This window comes from Oreochromis niloticus, linkage group LG18 (genome assembly GCF_001858045.2).
Source record: "Oreochromis niloticus isolate F11D_XX linkage group LG18, O_niloticus_UMD_NMBU, whole genome shotgun sequence".
Taxonomy (NCBI): Eukaryota; Metazoa; Chordata; class Actinopteri; order Cichliformes; family Cichlidae; genus Oreochromis; species Oreochromis niloticus.
The window spans coordinates 24,748,431-24,767,690 of NC_031982.2; the positions used below are offsets into that span (position 1 = coordinate 24,748,431).

The 19,260-nt window shown below is 38.9% G+C and overlaps 1 protein-coding gene across 2 annotated transcripts in view; it reads right to left on the reverse strand.

The window, feature by feature from the left end:
- The window catches only part of ankrd12 (ankyrin repeat domain 12), a 37,281-nt gene extending 19,512 nt beyond the window's left edge, over positions 1-17,769 (reverse strand). Inside the window, exon 1 of one of the 2 annotated variants that reach the window (XM_003448514.5) lies at positions 17,576-17,769. The gene's annotated coding sequence lies outside the window, so the exon portion shown is untranslated. The remainder of the gene's footprint in view (positions 1-17,575) is intronic. The other variant, XM_005476662.4, reaches the window with a different exon arrangement.
- Between the last annotated feature and the right edge of the window lie 1,491 nt (positions 17,770-19,260).

Below are 19,260 nucleotides of genomic sequence, written 5' to 3' on the forward strand. Positions count from 1 at the left end.
TTTCTTATGACTGCACAGACTTGTCTGGAGACTTTACAATGCACCGACTGTGCATGAGACTTTAAGCAGATTTCAAAGAAGTATAACAGGAATGACTGTTCAGACGTGATCTTTCTAGCTGCTTATGTCTTTAACAGAGTATATTGAAAACTTAAGTACTAACAAGGAAAAATATCTATCATAAGACAAGAAACAGTCAAATAAAAATGATTTTATAATTTACTTACTATTGGAGTAATTGAAAATCATGACCATCGTCAAAATTTATGGCCGTTTGCATTTTTTTTCTAACACAAAGAGAGGTTCTACCATTCAAATGCTTTAAAAACCCACTCTGTCTATCAATTACAAGCAAATGAGTCAAGCTTTTTCTTCAGGAAAATGCATACATATTTAACATATCAATTTTACATGTTAACGTCAACTTGACGTCAACTTGTGTGTTTTTAATCATCATATTGCGATATTATAAAAGGGAAAAAAAACTGATTAACTGTTAAGATTACTTGGGAACGAAACTGTTGCTTGCATAGTTCGGCCTCATTCTCTTTAACTTGTGTTTTAATGGGAGCCTGTCCTCATGTACAGGGTTAAAATTGGAAGGACAAGGGCAACCAGTATCCTTGAAAGACTGGCATTGCTTCTACACTATTAGTAGTGAAAAGTCCACTGTTAGTAGGTATACAAGTGATGGTAATATCCACTACATTCATTGTCTACAAAATGCCAATCACAAGTTCAAGGTGAGGTTTTTGTGAGTTTTCTAAAATTAAGTGGTCATATTTAAGAGTCTTCAACTACCAAATGTTCAGCATTTAAGCTTAAAAAAAAATAAGTGTCATAACTCACGTTTACATAAATAGCAAGTGTAAATCTAAAGTTGCTGTTTATATTTTCATAGAGAGCCATCCTGTCATGGTTCTCTGTGTACCACAGCAACTGAACAACAATAATCCTGTGAGACTAAGCTACACACTACCCTACAGCACCGTATGTGCACTACAAGTAAGATTAGCGAGGGGTTTACCATGATGACCGGGATGACTAGGATGCAAATATCGCCTTTGAAATAGAAGAAAAGTGAATGCAAGTGGTTTCTTTCAATTTAAAAGCTTTAGCATTAAGAAGCACAGTCTGTGGCACACTACAGAATCATTACGGTGCAAACAGTAGATGCCCAACATACCAGGTTTGAATGGTTCAGAACATATAAAGGCCTTCAATTAGACACCATCCAGATGCAAGCTGAGCAACAAGCATGTTCTGGCAGTGACACGTTTCATGTAATTACCTTGACGAGGGGCCATTTTCAGGATGTTTAAAAAAAACCACAACTGAAAGTTTGATCAGCTACTCCAAGGCAAAAGGCATGGCTGTCGTAAACAAAGTGACAACGCTGACGCACGTTAAGGAGGAAACTGCTGTTGCTGTAATCTGCTCTGTGGTTGACATTTTTTATGTATTCGACTGTCAACTCTCAGGTTGACATGAATTATTTGAATATGGCATTGTTGTAATGCATAGGTACTGGATATTATGTCTTGTTAGAGTCGATACGTTTCCCAAATGATTCTTCACCACAAATACAACAGAATCTTTTTTTGTTTTTTCAAGAGCACCAAACTTTGCTCAGTCTAACCATTCTTAAGAAGTTGCAACATGCTTTATTTAAAAAAAAAAAAAAAAAAGAAATTTTAATACAGATTTTTTGTATTTATTTACTGACTTAATGTATAAAGGAAATAACTTGCTGTTTTGAGGCTTTAAACTTTGATTCTCATCGTGCAGTTTAATCATAATCTGACTACGTGATTCTCCATAACATCAGCACTCATAATAGTCTCTATTGGAAAGCAGTGCACATTGAAGCAGTTACACATGCTATTCGCTTTTCCAGGGAGGAACCAGTCGTGCTGGTTTTGACATTAATAAGGCAACTAGATTTCTTTCAGGAATCCCAGATTTTGTTTCTTCTGATACCTTTTATGATCTTTGCTGATCCCGTGTGATACTGTGGTGTTGACAGGTACAGTTTTTTCCAAACACATGAACCTACTGCACAACCGAGGCCAGTGAGAGGTCATTAGTCAGCAGATAGCCAGTAAGCAGCAGCATTGTCATTCACGCAGCTGAAAGGCAGAATTGAGCTGCCCACAGTGAACATGTTGGTGTAAAGAGGCTGGTGTATTGGGGGTATTAAAGCAGTGTGGACAGGCCAGGACCAAACCAGAAAACAAACGCTGACAGGACTCCAATCTGGCACAGAGAGGAGGCGAGGAGGGTGTGACTATAATTACAGAGGTATTTGGGCACTCGCCAATTTGGCATTTGCATTTACTGCGTTTCATGTGCAGCTCAGGGCTGCATAAGCCCCTGCACGCTCTGCCATTAACCTCAGGCTGTTTCAAGTCCAGATCAAACCTCGCCTTGATGACTGTTACAGTTCACTGAGACTAAAGCGGAGATTAGATTGGCATGAGATCTCATACTGTGGCAAACAGTGTTAGCAAAAATTTTCCAACCCACTTAATATCACTAAAACAGATTTATCAAACTGCCCCCCCCCCCCCAAAAAAAAATTACATTAATAAACATTAATAAAAAACAAAACAAAAAAACAAAACAAAAAAAAAAACGAGTGGGAAAAGGTTGAGAGATGTGATTACAAAAATCACTGGCTGGTTTTCTCAGTCTCAACACCTTCACTGTGGTTAACAATTCAACAGAAAAGGACACTGATGAGCAAAAACAACATATGAGCCACTTTGCAATATTTCAATATTCATTAATCTGTTGAAATACCAGCTAAAAATCTTGGTTATAAATACTTAGCAGTACTTAGCAAGGTTGGAGGTCAAAATATAACCATTTACTAACCATCCTTCTTTCCCTATAACATTGCAATATTTGCGATTTCAAAAGAAGTAAATTCTAAATCTGAATGAAGAAAGACAGCAAAATCCCAAGCCGAGTGCGCTGCTGCACTGCTGGTCTCTGTCTCCATTTATTTATAACCTAGCGCTCCTGCATTTTTAACTCCACTGGTTCCTGACTAACAACAATAACAACCATTTCCCTGTAGTGTTCGGGTGTGCCGGCTCTGACAGCAGAGCGGCTGCTAGTGCGTGTCCTTGCGTGAGTGCAGCAGTCTGAGAGGGGGATTGTGGTAAAAGACTCTGGGGGTGTTGGGGTATGTTCACTGGGGGAGGATGGAGGAGAGTACATGGTGGAGATGTAGCCAGGAAGGATGACGAGCACACGGAGTACGGTAACCTGATCCACTGACTGCAGGATGGGACAGGGAGGGAAAAGGGGCTAAGAATAGCACATAGCCTGACACACAGCATGCAGAGCAGAGTACGCTGCCGCCACCAGCAGCAGAAACATTACTCCACTACAGCTGCGAGAGTACTGCCTGCTGTGAGCTCTCACACACACCATGCGGAACATACATGTGATTTTCCCCTGCTCTCCCATGTGGCTGTACTTTCGACTGCAGGCGCACACACACACACACACACACACACACACACACACACACACACACACACACACCAAAAACCCCCTGATGAAAAGTGAGCTCTGACTAAACCACTGGGTTACACTGCAGTAGAAATAAAAACTGCTTAATTATTAGCACGAAGATTACAAATCCAGAGAAGATTCACTCAGCTTTTCCTACAATAGGATGTAGGGAAGACTGTGACATGCTCAAGGAGACGCTCGACGCCTGCTGCAACGGTAAACAGCTGGTCACGTGGTTTTGGTCCTACACGCCATCAGGCTAAATGGTGGGGGAGGTCTCTCTCAGCTGCACATTCACTCACTCCCTTCATCCTCCTCCTCCAACAACGACTCCCTAATGAGTAGCAGGACAAAGCCAACCGCAAAGGCCCGATACTGGAGGGGTAGGGGAGGTAACAATACCCAGCAAAGTGATATCTTTCACATATATATTTGGATTATAAGCTGAATTAGATGTCCTTAAATACTTTACACAAAATCTATAAGGTATAAAGGCTCTTCTATTTTCTGTCCCTTCAAAAGATGAAAGAAAGAAAAAAAATCAAACAAACAAAAAACAAAGAAGAAACAGCAGTATATCAGGAAGAGTCTATCATTTGTATCTGTAATGAATGCCTGGCCATATATTCAAATTAAGGGTTTGTGGTGTCTGGTCAAAGTAAGCAAGCAATTTAAAAAGCATAAAGAGCTGTTAGGTTACTATTATATCCAGTATAATTGATATTTTTAAAATGGTGCTCAAAATTTATTCCGGGGGGGAACCCTGGGAATAAACAGATGTAAATTATAATTGTCAGCTGTGACAACAACAACAACAACAACAACAACAACATGTAAGCATGGTGCCTGGAGCAGCAACAATCAGTTACTTAATTTACTATAATAGCAATTAATTACAGGTCTAATCAATATCTTAAACAGCTTCTTTTACAAAACACAGTTTTTAAAAAAAATATTGTGCCGTATTGCAAAAACAACATATTTGGGTTCTGGACACATTATCATGACAACAGGTCAACTCATGAAAAGAAATAATATTACCTGCAGCCACAGACTTTAAAATGTAATCACAACCTGTCTATTTTTTTAAATGCAGAGTCCCAAAAAGAGGTTGTATAAGCCCTTCATATCTTTGGGCTCTTAAAGTCACTCTCTTGTCATTCTCCTGACTCAACTATACACCAAATTCAAAGCAGCATAACATTTCCAGCACAATGTAAGTGCAGCTTTCTTCCTCCCATCACCAGGTCATCTTAACTGAAGGCGCATTTCGACAAACAGCAAAAGAGACACTGGATGCCTCGAGGAGGCCGTTCACCTCTCACTACCCTAACCCCAGACAGGCGAAACACGCTGCCTCCAACCAGAGCGTCTGGCCTTCGTTCCAGTAGTTTTTGGCTTTCATAAATAAGACGGGCACATTGCTGGAAAGAAGCGGAGAGCACTGGTTTAAACTCTCTGGCATGGGAAAAACATGGGTGGATATTAATATTAAGTAGCTGTTCAAACCTGTACCAGTCAGCTGCTGCCAAATCTACACTGAAGTTAATAGCTTTTTGGTAGTACGACAGCAACTTTTATAGGTTTATTTAGTCACTTACAACAACCAAAAAAGGTTTCTGTTGTACAAATATGTACATTTCACATTCCATCTCCATTAGATACAGCATTTACTTTGCTAATGTCAAATACTATTATAATACCAAATTCTTTTGCCAAAACAATACTATGAAAGACATAATAAATTCATTTAAAGACCAGAAATAGTTTTTTGAGCTTTATTATGCAAGACAGAGTGCTGAACAATTTCAGTCTTATCCTTCACTTAAAGCTTCCATTAAAAAAATAAAAATAAATAATAATTCATCTAAATCTACAAGGGCGAGGCTCAGGACATTGCTTGCACACAAATAAAAGCCTCGTCAAATAACGTGTTTGTACATGAGAGGATGTAAATAGAGTTAACTTCACTGGCAGGAGAATAAGGCTCTAACCCGGAATGATGAAAAATGCCCACTAAACCGGTTTGAGAGAGTCTGACAGCCTTAAGAAGCCTACCGCCACTGCTCCGAATGTAGGTTAATGATCAGATACCCAAGCAGAGGACAAGAACAATGAAGCCTTTACTGCTGATTACGGGTTAAAAGGAGGGGGGAGGGAATGTGGGAGGGATTAGACCAAAGGTTAGGATCCAGGCGTAGGTCTTGTTCTCATTTCCACCACATGGCCAAGCTCACTTGACTCAAACACTGGAGAGCTGTTGCTACTCGAGGAAATATCGATATCCACAGTATGGATGGAGAATTAGAAAACAAAAAGTATGAAAATCTGACTCTGAATTAGCAAATTATCAGACTTGCCATTAATAACAGTGAGCTAAATATCCAACAGGAATGCATCCCATGTTGCTAACACAAACTATTAACCGAAAAACCTCCTTTTTAATACATGTTAAAAAATAAATGAATTCTTTAAAAAAAGCCTCATTACTGTTGCAACATGTTCGCTTACTTTAAAACAGAACGCCCTCCTTTTCCTTTCAGAGAAGTTGTAGGCAATGATTTAAAGCCCCTGGTGGCAAAGACATTACCTACATGACTATGAAACAAAACACATCTGCAGCTAACAAGGTGTCACAACCACAAGGAATCCTATCCACTCGGTTCCATATGAGCAACTAGCTGGCCACAGTCTGAAAAATAAACTGTGAGGGAAATATTGTGTCAGTTTTCATTATGACATTCAAGATACGACTCCATCTACACCGGTCACATCCTATTAAGCTCGATGAGCTGTCGATCCGATCACAGGCCTGACACATGGCTGCCTGCGCGGTGCCAAAACCACAGCTTTGCAGTGCCAGAGTAAGCTTAGATGAGACCAGGGTGTGTGGAGAGGTTGAAAAAGCAACTTCAACTTCATGCTGCGAGGAATCTACAGATTACATAGCGCACCAACCTTTTACCTTTGATTTAAACCTCTTGAGTCAACAATGAAATACCAAAATTGCTCTTGAATAGCTGGACGTTAATCAGTTAATTGTTTGAAGGCCTAGTTGAGTAAAATATTTAAACCTCTCCTTATTTCAACACTATAGTCTTAATGCTTAAGAAGACACAAGATGCCTTGAATCAACAACGCAGACACAGCAACCATTTTCAGAACTGGTATATTTTTTACAATCAGACCCACAAGAGATGCAGCATATTAATGTTTTTTTTAATACCAATTTGTATTCTAAAGTGTTTCCTTTAAAGACTGAGGCTGTGTGGAGCTAAAGGACACAAACTCAGAAACATTAGATATTCATTGAAAGGAGTTAACCATTCACCTTCCCTCGGTCACTTTACACTGAAAGTGGACGACCTTGGTACTGAAATACATCAATTAGCTTAACAATTACATGAGGTTTTACAGCGTTTAGGACAGTTGGTTAGATTTGTCCATTACAGTGCACTCAGTGCTCCTGCGCGATTTCATATTACTGTGCTTGAGTGTTTTGATGAAGTGGTCAATACTGGAACACTACATAAATCCATGGACCATAATACACCACAGCCACACCATTAAAACCACAAAGAGGTGAGGTAAATAACATGGACTACCTTGGTTCAATGTAATGTTCTGCATTGAAACCTTAGGTCCGGGCATTCACGTGTGTGTTATGGGGAATTTAAAGTACTGTATCGTCCTTTTACACTGCTGTTACTGTAAAATCAACCAACACAAAGCCTATGTTGACGCACCTTTGTGCAGGTCTCCAAAAAGGTGACAGCGTATAGCTTGGTGGCAACGATGCTTTGCTATGGGCTGTAAAGTTAGCGTTAGATGGACACTGGCAATTCAAAACTAAAAAAAAAAAAAAAAAAAGAACAAAAGAAAGAAAAGAAATGGGGGGGGGATGCTACTTCGACTGTTTTTAACACTCTGTTTCACTTCAATGTGAAGAAGTTCTCTGTTTATTATTACTTCTGTCTTCTGTACAGCACGGGCTAATCTGTAGCTGTAGTCCTTTATAGCCGGACTACAGTATGAACAAAAAAATAAATAAATATGCATAACCCACAGTGCATGTCATTCCACATATTTATGAACTATCACCTGATGAAAGTTGATATCTGCAACATTTCAAGCTGTGCGTACCAATGCACTGCCATACTGAGCGTCTGATGTTAACATTTTCCACCATTTTAATGCTGTTGTAGACAGCTGGGAGCAGTACCAAAAGGCCTCCCTGTCAGGACAACGTGCCCCACCAAACTGCAAAACCTGCTGAGGGAAAACTCAGACTTGGATCGTACTCCCACCTTAACTGAACCACCCCAGAATGTGTAAGAACTTATCTTAACAGGTACCTTCAACATGCAGAACCTGTAGACAAGGTAAAAGGTTTTTTGTACAGCAAGATTTCTGGTTTCTGTTTGCAGTCGGCGCTGTATTACACAATCTTGTTGGAGCAGTTGGTGGCTGCATGCAGGTCAAAAGAAGGAAATCTTTGGGAGTGTCCTTCGGAGTCTGCCAAAGTTCCCATGTCTGTTTGGGTGGCAGAAGAGGAGCCTACATTTTTCATGTTGTGGTTCATTAGTGTATATAAGTCAGCCCTTTCCAAGTTTGTTTAATCTTTACTGTAATCATATGCAGAAACATGAAGAAACATGAAATTGGACACAGAAACTGTGTCCAATTTCAGCAGGTTAATTCTAAACATATCTGAACTGCTCTAAACTGTTTTGCGCATGAAAAAGGCCCCAGTTGATTATACTTTAAACAAGCATGTTGAACACATGCTTTACTTTGTTTTCAGGTTATTTAATCAATAAATGTTTGTTTCCAATTGTGTCTAAAAAAACCAAAATGAAACTGATTAATGTAGGAGTTCTGCCACATAAAAATGTATTTCCTTATTACTACATGTGCAATTAACTTTAATTAAAAAAAAACAACTTTAATTTTAATGGGCTGGCTGTAGCTCAGGAGGTAGAGCAGTCATCTACTTATTGGAAGGTTTGTGGTTCGATCCTTGGCTGCTCCAGTGTGCATGCCGAATATTCTTGCGTAATATAATAAACCCAAGTTGCTCTCCAGTGCATCCACTGGAGTATAAATGTGTGTGAATGTTAGATAGAAAGCACTTATGTAGAAAAAGCATAGACAATAGCGCTTTTATGAATGGGTGAATGAGGCAAGTTGTATAAAGCGCTTTGAGTGCGGTAGAGTAGAAACGTGCTATACAAGAACCAGTCCATTTGGTCCATCCATGTTGCCAGGTCTGTTGCTTCAAATATTTTAAACAGCTAGTAAGACATAAAACCCATCATCAAAAGCAACCCTAAGTTTTATGTAAACATACAGTGGAGAATATGACAGGTTACTTCCTGTATAATAACCCTAAGGGATCTAAATTGTAGCCCGTTTTCACCTTAGCTTCAAACCCATTTAAAATGAAAACTAGCACACTCATGGATAGCATAAAGCAGCATGCAGAGTACTGCCAATGATTAACACAATCTGATCACATTTCTCCACTCAAAAAGAGCTCAGTGACACGATTTATTCTACAACCAAAAGGAATCCACTGAAATTGTCCCATGAATGAAAATCTCATTAACCTATTTTACAGCAGGAGGGTCCTCAGCCCTCCGAAAGCATGGTCACAAAATAGAGCCAGAGTAAACAGGATATGACTGCTTTCTTTGGCATCAGTGAAGTGAAAGCAGTCCATGAAGAATGCAAAGAACACACCCACTGTCAAATTGTCTTTCCTCACAATAAACTAGCAACAGACAGATATCTCTCTCACTGCTCATTCATAAAATAAAACTTCAAGAGCTCTTTAATAATTTACAAAACCTACAGCATTGTAATATTGCAACCCAGTCTGTTCCTTCCTTCCTGTGCGCATGAGGTGCATTCACAGTCACACAGGAAGGTCACAGGCTCTCGAACTGTCGGCCTTTAAAAGCGTACAATAGATTATCAAGCCGTTACACACAAAGATACTGTGCTCAACGTACCAAACAAAAACAACACTTTGCACACATTCAGCTGCTGGCAAGGGCCAGCACATGTTGTGAAATCAGGAGGCTCCACCCTCTTCACAGACACATGCACAAACGCACGCTTGCTAGGCCTCTTGAAGACGCAGATACTCAGCTGATGGAGCCAACTGCAGGTTCTGGTCTAGCTCGAGGCACATCACATCATGACCACTGCTTGCTTTCGTGCTCCCTTTTGAACTGCAACCCAATAAGTGTAGTCGACAAGTTGAAGTGAAAGTGACACAGAGCAGAATTTTAAGCTGCCTCAAATAGAGGAAACAGATGATTTCTTTGGCTTATTGTGCTTGGAGCTTTTCCCGTCACATTTATTGTAACCTTTTTAAATTTCACTCCATCTTCTAAGCTGACCAATCTTCACCATCACAAAGCTTAAACGGCGCAGCCACAGTAGCCTCAATGACGAATAATGGCAATTTATCAATACTCAGTGGGCAGTGGTGTTCACTTTGCTGAAGAGTGAAGAGTAAAAAACAAAAAAACTGACTGTTTGGGGGGGGGATTTCCCTGAAGATATGGCCCTGCTGTGAGCACTCAAAACAAAAAAAGAGGAACTCCAATCAGAATGTTAGTAAAGTAAAACAGCTTTATTACAACCATAAGTCATTCTTGCTCTTTGTTGCTGTAAAATGCTGTAATATGGCAAAGATCAGACCTAGCAGACAACATATAGGCCCAAAATACCAAAGATAGCCAAGCTAAACCTCTCAATGTGAAGGACTTGAGCACAAAAGGCACATGTTTAGGTCTCAAACAGACTGCTTATGTTTCACATGAAAGGAACCAATACATTTACTAAGTTTAAGCTCATATGAAATCATTATTTTTCTTTACTCAGTGATGTCCAAGTCATCAGTGACTAGTACCTCAAACCTTAGGCCAAATCTCTCTCAATATGCTTTGAAGACAAGAGATTTTTGGCTTTTGTTCCCTCAGAATTTTGCAATCAGGGGACCAAAATAACAATAAATAAAATCTAAGACATCACTTTGTGTTTAGGCTTAACCCTAAACCTGTGAAGGGTTAATGCCTTTCTCTCTCGTTCTCTAAGAGAATGTCTTCTAAATAGCTTAAGACATTTTCCATTGCACTGATCTGCATTTAGAACCCTCCACCTCCACCTCAATGTGAATGTTACTCTTTTAATCTGCCGCCTCTTATTTTTCCCCTTTCTTAAATTACTTCTCACCCAAAAAATGCATAACGCACAAAACATTTGATATGGCAAGTTAGACATTGTGTTAAGGAATAAAACAAATTACAAAGACAAAATATTGTATAATACTGGAGACAAAAACAATAAAAACTGGAAATAAATATTATGTACTTTCCACTGTATGAAAAATAGTCCAAATGAACAACAGTAATGCAAACAAATTTTCTAAAGAAGTGCACTGTAAAGAGGGAATAACGTATGCCCTTACATAATTGCTCAGGCATTACAGCACCTTAGTCAATACCCTATTCTCTAAGAAGCTTATAGTCTGTCTGGAAAGGCTTTATACTATAGATGTCATGCTAAGGTTTTCCAGTTATTTTTAGAGCAAGTCCTCTTTGTGCTTGCATTATTAAGGAAGAAAATATTGGAAGAAGTCTAATAACAATCTAAGAAATCTGAAAATTTGACGTAGCTGGACTTTCAGTTCAGTATTAACTGTGTACTGGGCTGCATTTCTTTACAATCGTCTGCATGGCTCTCAGCACGTTTCTGTCTGTGCCTCTTATGACGATCTGCCTGGACGGCACGTGTAAAACTGATGTGACTGCAGATTCTTTCGCACCATCTGATTTCCATGATCTGGCAGAAATAAGAGGAAAATCAGATTTTTGAGAATCCAGACCTGTCACTATGCATGCGAGCGTGATCAGAAGATAAATGCTGGCATTAAATATTGCCAAGACAGCCAGAGAAAATATTTCAAACTGACCAAAACTGCTCTGTAATTAATGTCACAACCACAGTGGGACCGCAAGAAGCAATTATTCAGATGATCACTTTATTAGTATATGACATAAAGCTACAATGTTAAATACAAAAACAAAATGCTCTGTCTAAACATAAATATTTTTAACTTGCTTAACGACATTACTCTTAAATAACAGTTTTTCTGCAGATCAAACTCACTTCATCGTTACAGGAAGTCATATCACATAGAAATATAGATCGATACACAGTTGTGACAGTTGAGTCACAACTGAATAGCTGTTTAACATGCCTCTCCTTTAAGGCAAAGTCCCACCTGTAATTGACTACGCTATGAGACAAACTCTGTAAGGGATTTGTAGACGAGCAATAAAAGCTAATTTAGTGTCTGAAGGAAAGAAGGATGAGTGAAAATGAAAGCAAAAGCATTGGAAGACCAACAAAAACAAGATCCAATCAATGAGAAAGAGGAAAATAACATATCTAATGCCAGTTCTAACAAAAATACTCTCAGAGAACAACAGGTGATATTCTCTTGTGGAAACTGGTTTAATTTTAAATTAAAAAAAAAAAAGGAAAAGAAAAAAAAGATTTGCCAGCTAGCTTGTGAAACTGATCGTCATCGAGCTACATGTCAACCGATATCTGCCCACTGGCTCTTCACCCCATACATGTGGTAGGCATAGAAATTCGATGAAGTTGTCAGCCAGCTTATTATCAAAATCAAAAGCAGATGTTTAAAAGTAAAGTTCGTCATATGCCTGTGAGTATATACACTGTAATAGAACTGTCAATGTAGTTATAATCAGTAGGGTTGGTGCAGTGTGATCATGACAGAAGTTAGAGCTTTGTCTTTCTGAACAGCCAAACTGGAAAGGATGGACAGACTGGCAACTGCAGACAAAGCGCATTAATGTCATAATAATTTCAACGCGTTTTGGAATAATGGGCCTGCTATCTAATGGGAGAAAGGTGCCTATTTACCTTGCAGTTTGACAACAATGTAAATTCAGCTTGTTGGGAATTTGGGGAGGAATTGCTTTAGTCCTTCCCTAAAAACTCGAACTAACTTACTGTTTAGTGGACCATGAACCAAAATGGAGCCTTTGGTAGACAATATCTATCTCAGGAAAGTAAAACTCGCTACGTTTCTGAAGATCAACCTGTGGAAGGATCAATGATCCTTCAATCAATGATTGCCTTTGTCTCCAGATCGCCCCTAGTCCACTTTTGGCGAACTGTAACATTTGACCATTTGCTTTGAGATTCTGCTGTTCACCCCATAGCCAACTTGGAGGCCTCTCAAGACATGTGAGTCCTCATCAGCCTGGGGCTCTTTTCACCCCCCAATGCAACCATAGACTTCACAGATTAGGCTGAAGAGGGACTTTACTATCAAAAAACAAACAAACAAACAAAAAAACACAACCACCCACTGGGCTGGACATGCAACCATTCATGTTTTTAATGTACAAAGCCTACCTTTCCCTACCTCCCTCACATTTTCCAGGTGTTTGTTTTTCCATTTTAAATTATATCTAAAGGTCAATGAAACCCACAAAAAAAGACTAAGTTGAAAAATGTTCAAGTTAATTTACATTAATTTAAGATTACAGTATGGATCAAAACAATCACGAATATGATTTTTGCTATAGTTGAGCTGTCTTACACACCAATAGCAAAGGTAGCCAGGCAGAAACAGAAGAACGTGAACTGGTGCTGCAGCAATGCAGACATATCAACAAAACAAACATGACATTGGAGTATGTCTTGATGAGTTTGAGTGTGACATGCTGAAACTTTGAAGGGGATAGTAGTATTTACACAGCTTTTCTCTTGTCCTTTTGTGTTGTTTTTGTGTCATTCAAGTCTTTTATTACTCCTAAGTACTTGTTTGGGCAGCTATTTCGAAGAATTTAATTATTTTAATACCCCAACATCAAAACCACTAACAGGTCAATGATGAAATGTTTTCTGGAAACCTTTATATAAATGTTTTGTTTTTTTAAAAACAATCATCCTGACACCTACCACCCACCCGACCACTGTTACACTATGCACAAAGGTTAACACTAGAACATACCAAACCCTAATCCTAACTTTAATTTCACTTGGGACTGATTCATTTAAAATCTTGAGGTGAAAAGTCAAACAAACAAGCAACTTTTTGTTTTTGAAATTGCTGATCAGTAACACAACACCTCCAATAGCAGCCAACAGCAGGACAATGTATCCCACCACACCACAAATATTCTCTGGAAGAGCATGATAAGTAAAACAACAAACAAACAAAAAAAAGTGAGGAGTTCAAGGTATTGACTTGACCTACAAACTCTCTGGATCCCTATACAATCTATCCTCTGATGCAGCACAACAAGTCCAGTCCATGGAGCCCATACCCCAGGTCTGCTCAATTATGGCAATTCACATTGAGATCACAAACAAAAGCACCGAGCACAGACTGCCAGTAAAAAAAACTGGAAATGGCATTTGATGCTCCTTTCCAGTGGCTCCAGAGTAGTGATTTACACATTCACCTAAGAAGCCTGAGATCCCCGGTTCAGTGCTGTGAACAAACACAAATCCCTGTGGGGTTGTGTCATGAAGGGCAACCAGTACAAAAAAAATTTCTTCCAAATCCAACATCTGGAGTTACCCACTGTAGCCATTCCTCGTGAATAAGGGAGCAGATGAAAGTAGCTTTTTTCAAATTTAATTCTCCTTTATGTACTTGTTAAAACCAAAGTGTTTTCAGACAACTAAAATTGTTTTAATATTAGTGCTGACCAAAAGATGATCTAAATCTGGTACAGCATGTCAAGGAGTACGTCTGGAGGTTAAGAGAAGGACACAACACTGACTTTATACTTCTGCTGGGAATTTATGTAGAGCTTAGGATGTAGCATACGCCAGTGCTTGTGCTGACTGCGTCGATGGCGATGTGCACATTAGGTTCTGTCTTAGCTTTAACAGAGGAGTATGAATCTGATACACACGCAGCAAAGGAAAAGGTGCCATGGATTTATAACACAGGGCAAATGAGTGCACAAATGTGATAAAAGAAGGGATTCTTTTAATTGTTTAATCTCATTTTAAATCATTAGATTGAATGTAAATTTTGATTAACTGGAGAGCCCTAATATACCCTTAAACCTATATGCCCCAAAAAACCTAATCTTTTGTAGAGAATCACACCGTTACACTGAGGTTATGTGTTTTTAAAAATCACCAATTAAGTAACACAACTAAATAAATGCTGTTTGCAATGAACAAAACGATAAATAAAAGCCAGGGCAGTGCCTTTTTGTGACTTAAAACTGACATTTATTATTGGACACCATCATTTAATTTGCTTCATCAGTGTCAGTTACTAAACTACCAGAAGACTGAAGTGAACAAAGAAAACCCTTTCAAACAAAAAGAAGCATCCTCTCTTCAATGGCACCACAAAAAAGGCACCCATGACGCACTGCAAGAAAGAGCTTGGTAATATACTGCAGTGTCAATTATGTGTCCTACTCGTATTGTCATAACCTTTAGTGCCGTGGGAGCTCTCATTCATCCTCAGGCAAATCATCATCACATGATACTCAGTTGCCAGTGAGAGAGATGTTAGTACAAACTCATTACAGAAAGTAAAAGAGTATTTAAAAAACAAAAGTTTGAGGTTACACAAGCACACTAACGAAAAGCCTACTAATCCCACCACGTACAATTGAGTCCAAAACAGCAGTGACCATCAATCAAGGGAAAAGACAGCACTTTAACGCCTGAAGAATCATGTTCCCTAATATGAGAGTGATATGCTCTATTGATAAAAATCAGCGACTGCCAATTTAAGTCTATGAATAACATTTTTATTTACGGTTCTGTCTATATAAAAATGTATATAAAGGAATATCAGATAAACAGTGGACTACATTTAACAAAACATGAATATGAAAAAATATCATGTATTACTACATCCTAACTTGCTCCTTAATACATTATTAATGTATTAATGTATATACATGGTCCTTGTGATTTATCTAAATTGCAGCTGAGGTTAAGAAGTTTAAAAAAATGATTTAACAAGATTAATTCTAAAGGAATTTTAATTACAATTGCACAAGAATTTACTCATCATTGAGGACTCATCATTTAAGGTATTTAAGTGCTGTTCCTTAGAGTAGTATGGTCAATTATGATGTGTCATGGCGAACTGGAAGTATGCTTGTTGTTATACAACCTTCTATAATCTTAACACATTCAGTTTAATTAATCAGTTCCTGGTTTAAGGTCCGCTAAAGAGTGAAATTACTAAATATAACTTTAACTGAAATGACACACAACTGTGTGACTTCCGTGGCACTTTGAAAAACTGACCACCCTGTTTTAAGAGTATTTTCTTGCATTCCTGTAAGATTTGGTTATCTAAAAGGCCACAGACACAAGCTGATGCTACAATCAATTGTCAGCACAACAGTTGAATTATAAAAAATAATGTTTTATTTTAGTAACTGTCAATTTCTAAATGGAAGTTTCTAGAACACTAGCAGTATTCATGTCTCCAAAATTAAAATAAGCCCCCAAAAAGAGACAATAAGAGTATGTGTTTCTGATGGTTGGTTTCTTATGGTTTTATTTTTGATGCAACCTTTAAGCAGCTGCTTGATTAGTTAATCACTGATCATGGCATGTTTTCATGTTTGAATTGTGGTGCAACTCTAAATAGCATTCTTCTTCATGATCCCAAAATGAACATTTCTTGCAAAATTGAAAATGAAACAATTATTTTAAAAGGACCAGTTAACTGTATTTACATGTGCTCTTCCTTAACAAAGACATAAAAATATATTTTACATTTAATAGTGTTGTTTTTTTGAACTGTATGAAGAACAGATTAATTAAACACTATTACAATATTACCATTACACTGTCTATATCCTGCATTCAACATAATAGTATAAGACGAATACACAGTATATTGTATGAGACAGATGGCACTTAAAAATACTGCCACTAGGACCAATTTCGGACTGATTCTAAAAAAAATTTAAAGCTTCATTTAACAGTTTAGAAATGCTGCAATCCAATAAAACTCTTTAACTTAACGTATGCTCAATTTCAGGTTGACGTTTTGGTTGATTCAGACCGGTTGCTGCACAGACAGCCATGTAAAGACAGGCAGCTTTTGTATCAGGCAACACACCCCCAAGATGTCACAGTCACTGCCTGGGAGGCGCAAGCTCCGGATTTTTCAAAGCTATGCTAGTTCCTTGAGAGAATTTACAAATCATAACCACATTTTACAGCACATTGACTGCTATTGTCCCGCCAAACTACGCTGATTGTAAATAAACGAAGTGGCGTTGGCTCGATCATTGCAGACACCACCACCCACCAACGTTAACGCCGCTCGTGCTTTCAATAATCAAAAAGTAATGTTGTTGAGCGCTAAAATTCGCAACTTGGACATAGATAATAAACACGAGCTGTGGTGTTAGTTGATTAATCTTGCGGTGAAATTCGTCTTGCTTGTAAATATGTTGTCTAATGCTAGTGCTTGGCCAGGACAAGGCAAATTCAAGTTCACGTTTCGCGATTAAACAGCAACAGTCAACATAGGGAGCACAGCACAGCCCGAGACAAAAGCCCACTGCAGCTCCTTCACTGCCCTCACGATCCCCCTCCCCAGCGCTTAATCTAAGCTAGCTAGCGAGCTTGTTCCCAGCCCTACACAGCCTCGTTGGCTGTCTGGCTGGCTGAAGCTAACCCAGCTCGCTCTGCTTCGCCCCGACATTTTCCTATCAGCGCTCTGTATCCTCGCTTTGAAAGCACCGAGCTACTAAAGGCAGTTACTGGGGTGGAAATTTCAGTTAGCGTAGAATAAGTCCTCAATGTGTGTAACGCACGTGGCACACAACTATACCAAGCCCACGCAAACACATAACATTCCCATTTTCGCACGCAGTTTACGTCAAGTTAGCTTAACGTTAGCCAGCTTGCAGTACAACTTAGCCAGATTGCTAGGATTTTTTACCCATCCTGATCCGAGGCAGTCAAACAAGAAACCTCGTTTTGCGCTTACCTTTAAAAGGGGTTACACGTTCCCACCGACTCATTCAGGTTCCGCTATATGTGACTATTGCGCAATATTAACAGTTAATTTCCTAAATACTGGACGTTAACCGTAGCCTACGGCTGTGTGACGTTCATCGCTGCTTTTGAAAACATCCAAGCCGTTCGTCGCTCGTCCTCTCGGAGAAAAACCTAGCAAAACATGCAAGCGTCATTCTCATTGGTAGGGAGAAATCATGTGACCACCAGAGCACCACCGAGCTTATAAGGTCTGCGTCTGCTGGATAGACTGTAGATGGGTATGTGTCAAACGGTTTAACTTTCATTTAACCGAAGCCGTGAGTAAATTCGCATCTTTAATTTTAAGAATACGCTTTTTGCTGAGACATGTTGTAAGTTAGCGGCGTGTGTAGCACCTCAAAGTGGCTTTTGAGTGTGTGTATTTGAACTGAAAGGAGGGAGAGAGAGGGAGAGAGAGAACAGGAATGGGCACTTGACGTCATCTTTTCCGCTGCTGTGCTGCGGTCAGTGGGAACTTTCTCGAAGATCACGGCTGAGGTTAACACAGGAATGGTGTTTTCCTTCCTTTTCGTGAGCATGGCTGCGGACTTTAGGCCGCAGTTTCAGTAATTAGCCGATCTGGTTAAGTCGACCTATTAGCCCGCCAATTCAGTGTATGAGCCAGCTTAGAATTGGTTGCGCAGTGACATTTGCATCATGTTGCATGCATTGCGCATGCGTCACCGTGCATCATGTTATATGTTGCAGAGAAGAGCTGGGTTGAAGCGTATTGGTACGAGGAAAGTGGGGGAGGGGTACCGGCTAGACATGAAAACGGCCTCCGGATGGGATGGGATGAAAATGAAATGACAGAAGCAGTTGTAGGAAGCGGGGTGTTGTTCAAGGCTAAGGGGGTTGTGTTTATCATGTAATGTCTTGAATGAATCAACTTTAATGGTATTAAAGCAGGCGGAATCTTAAGGTCAATATGTGGTTCTTTTGTTAATAAAGGCAGTCACAATGATACTACCCACAGTCTAGTTTTGAGTATTTTAATTGGAGATGTACCAGATGAAATATTTTTTTTTATATATTATTCCTGTCAGAACCATCAGCTAGTCTCTATTAATGTCTTAAATGTATGTCCAGAACCAAATATAATGAAAAAAATGTTAAACCACATTTGAAATGAACTAAATAGAGGTAACATGTAGTAAAATAACTTTACAATTTAATCATAATTTGTTACACCATGCGTAGCAGCATGATATCTGGTGGTATTTACTGTTTACCAAAGGGTTTCTTTATGAATAAACAATTTAAATGTCACTGATCCACAGTAATTGAAAGACATCTTTAAATTGGTCCACTAAAATATATTTACATCTAGTAAAATTCAGAACAAAATATGAAGGAACAAAAATGAATTTGGTAGAGCTAATGTTAATTAAAAAGGCTTTATACTTTTTGTTTTATCATGTGTAGTATTTCAAACATCTAACAGCTGTAGCTTGTGCTGTGAGCTTTTAATCACGATTTTTCCATAGGGGCATACATGGTAGGAATATGTATCTTATTGTGCATGTGCTATGCTGTCATTTTGAGATGTCATATTTGAATTAATTTGGGTGTACAAAGGATGTGATTCATACCTAAGTAAAAACCCTTCATAAGCTTGCCATAGGTGGCCATCAC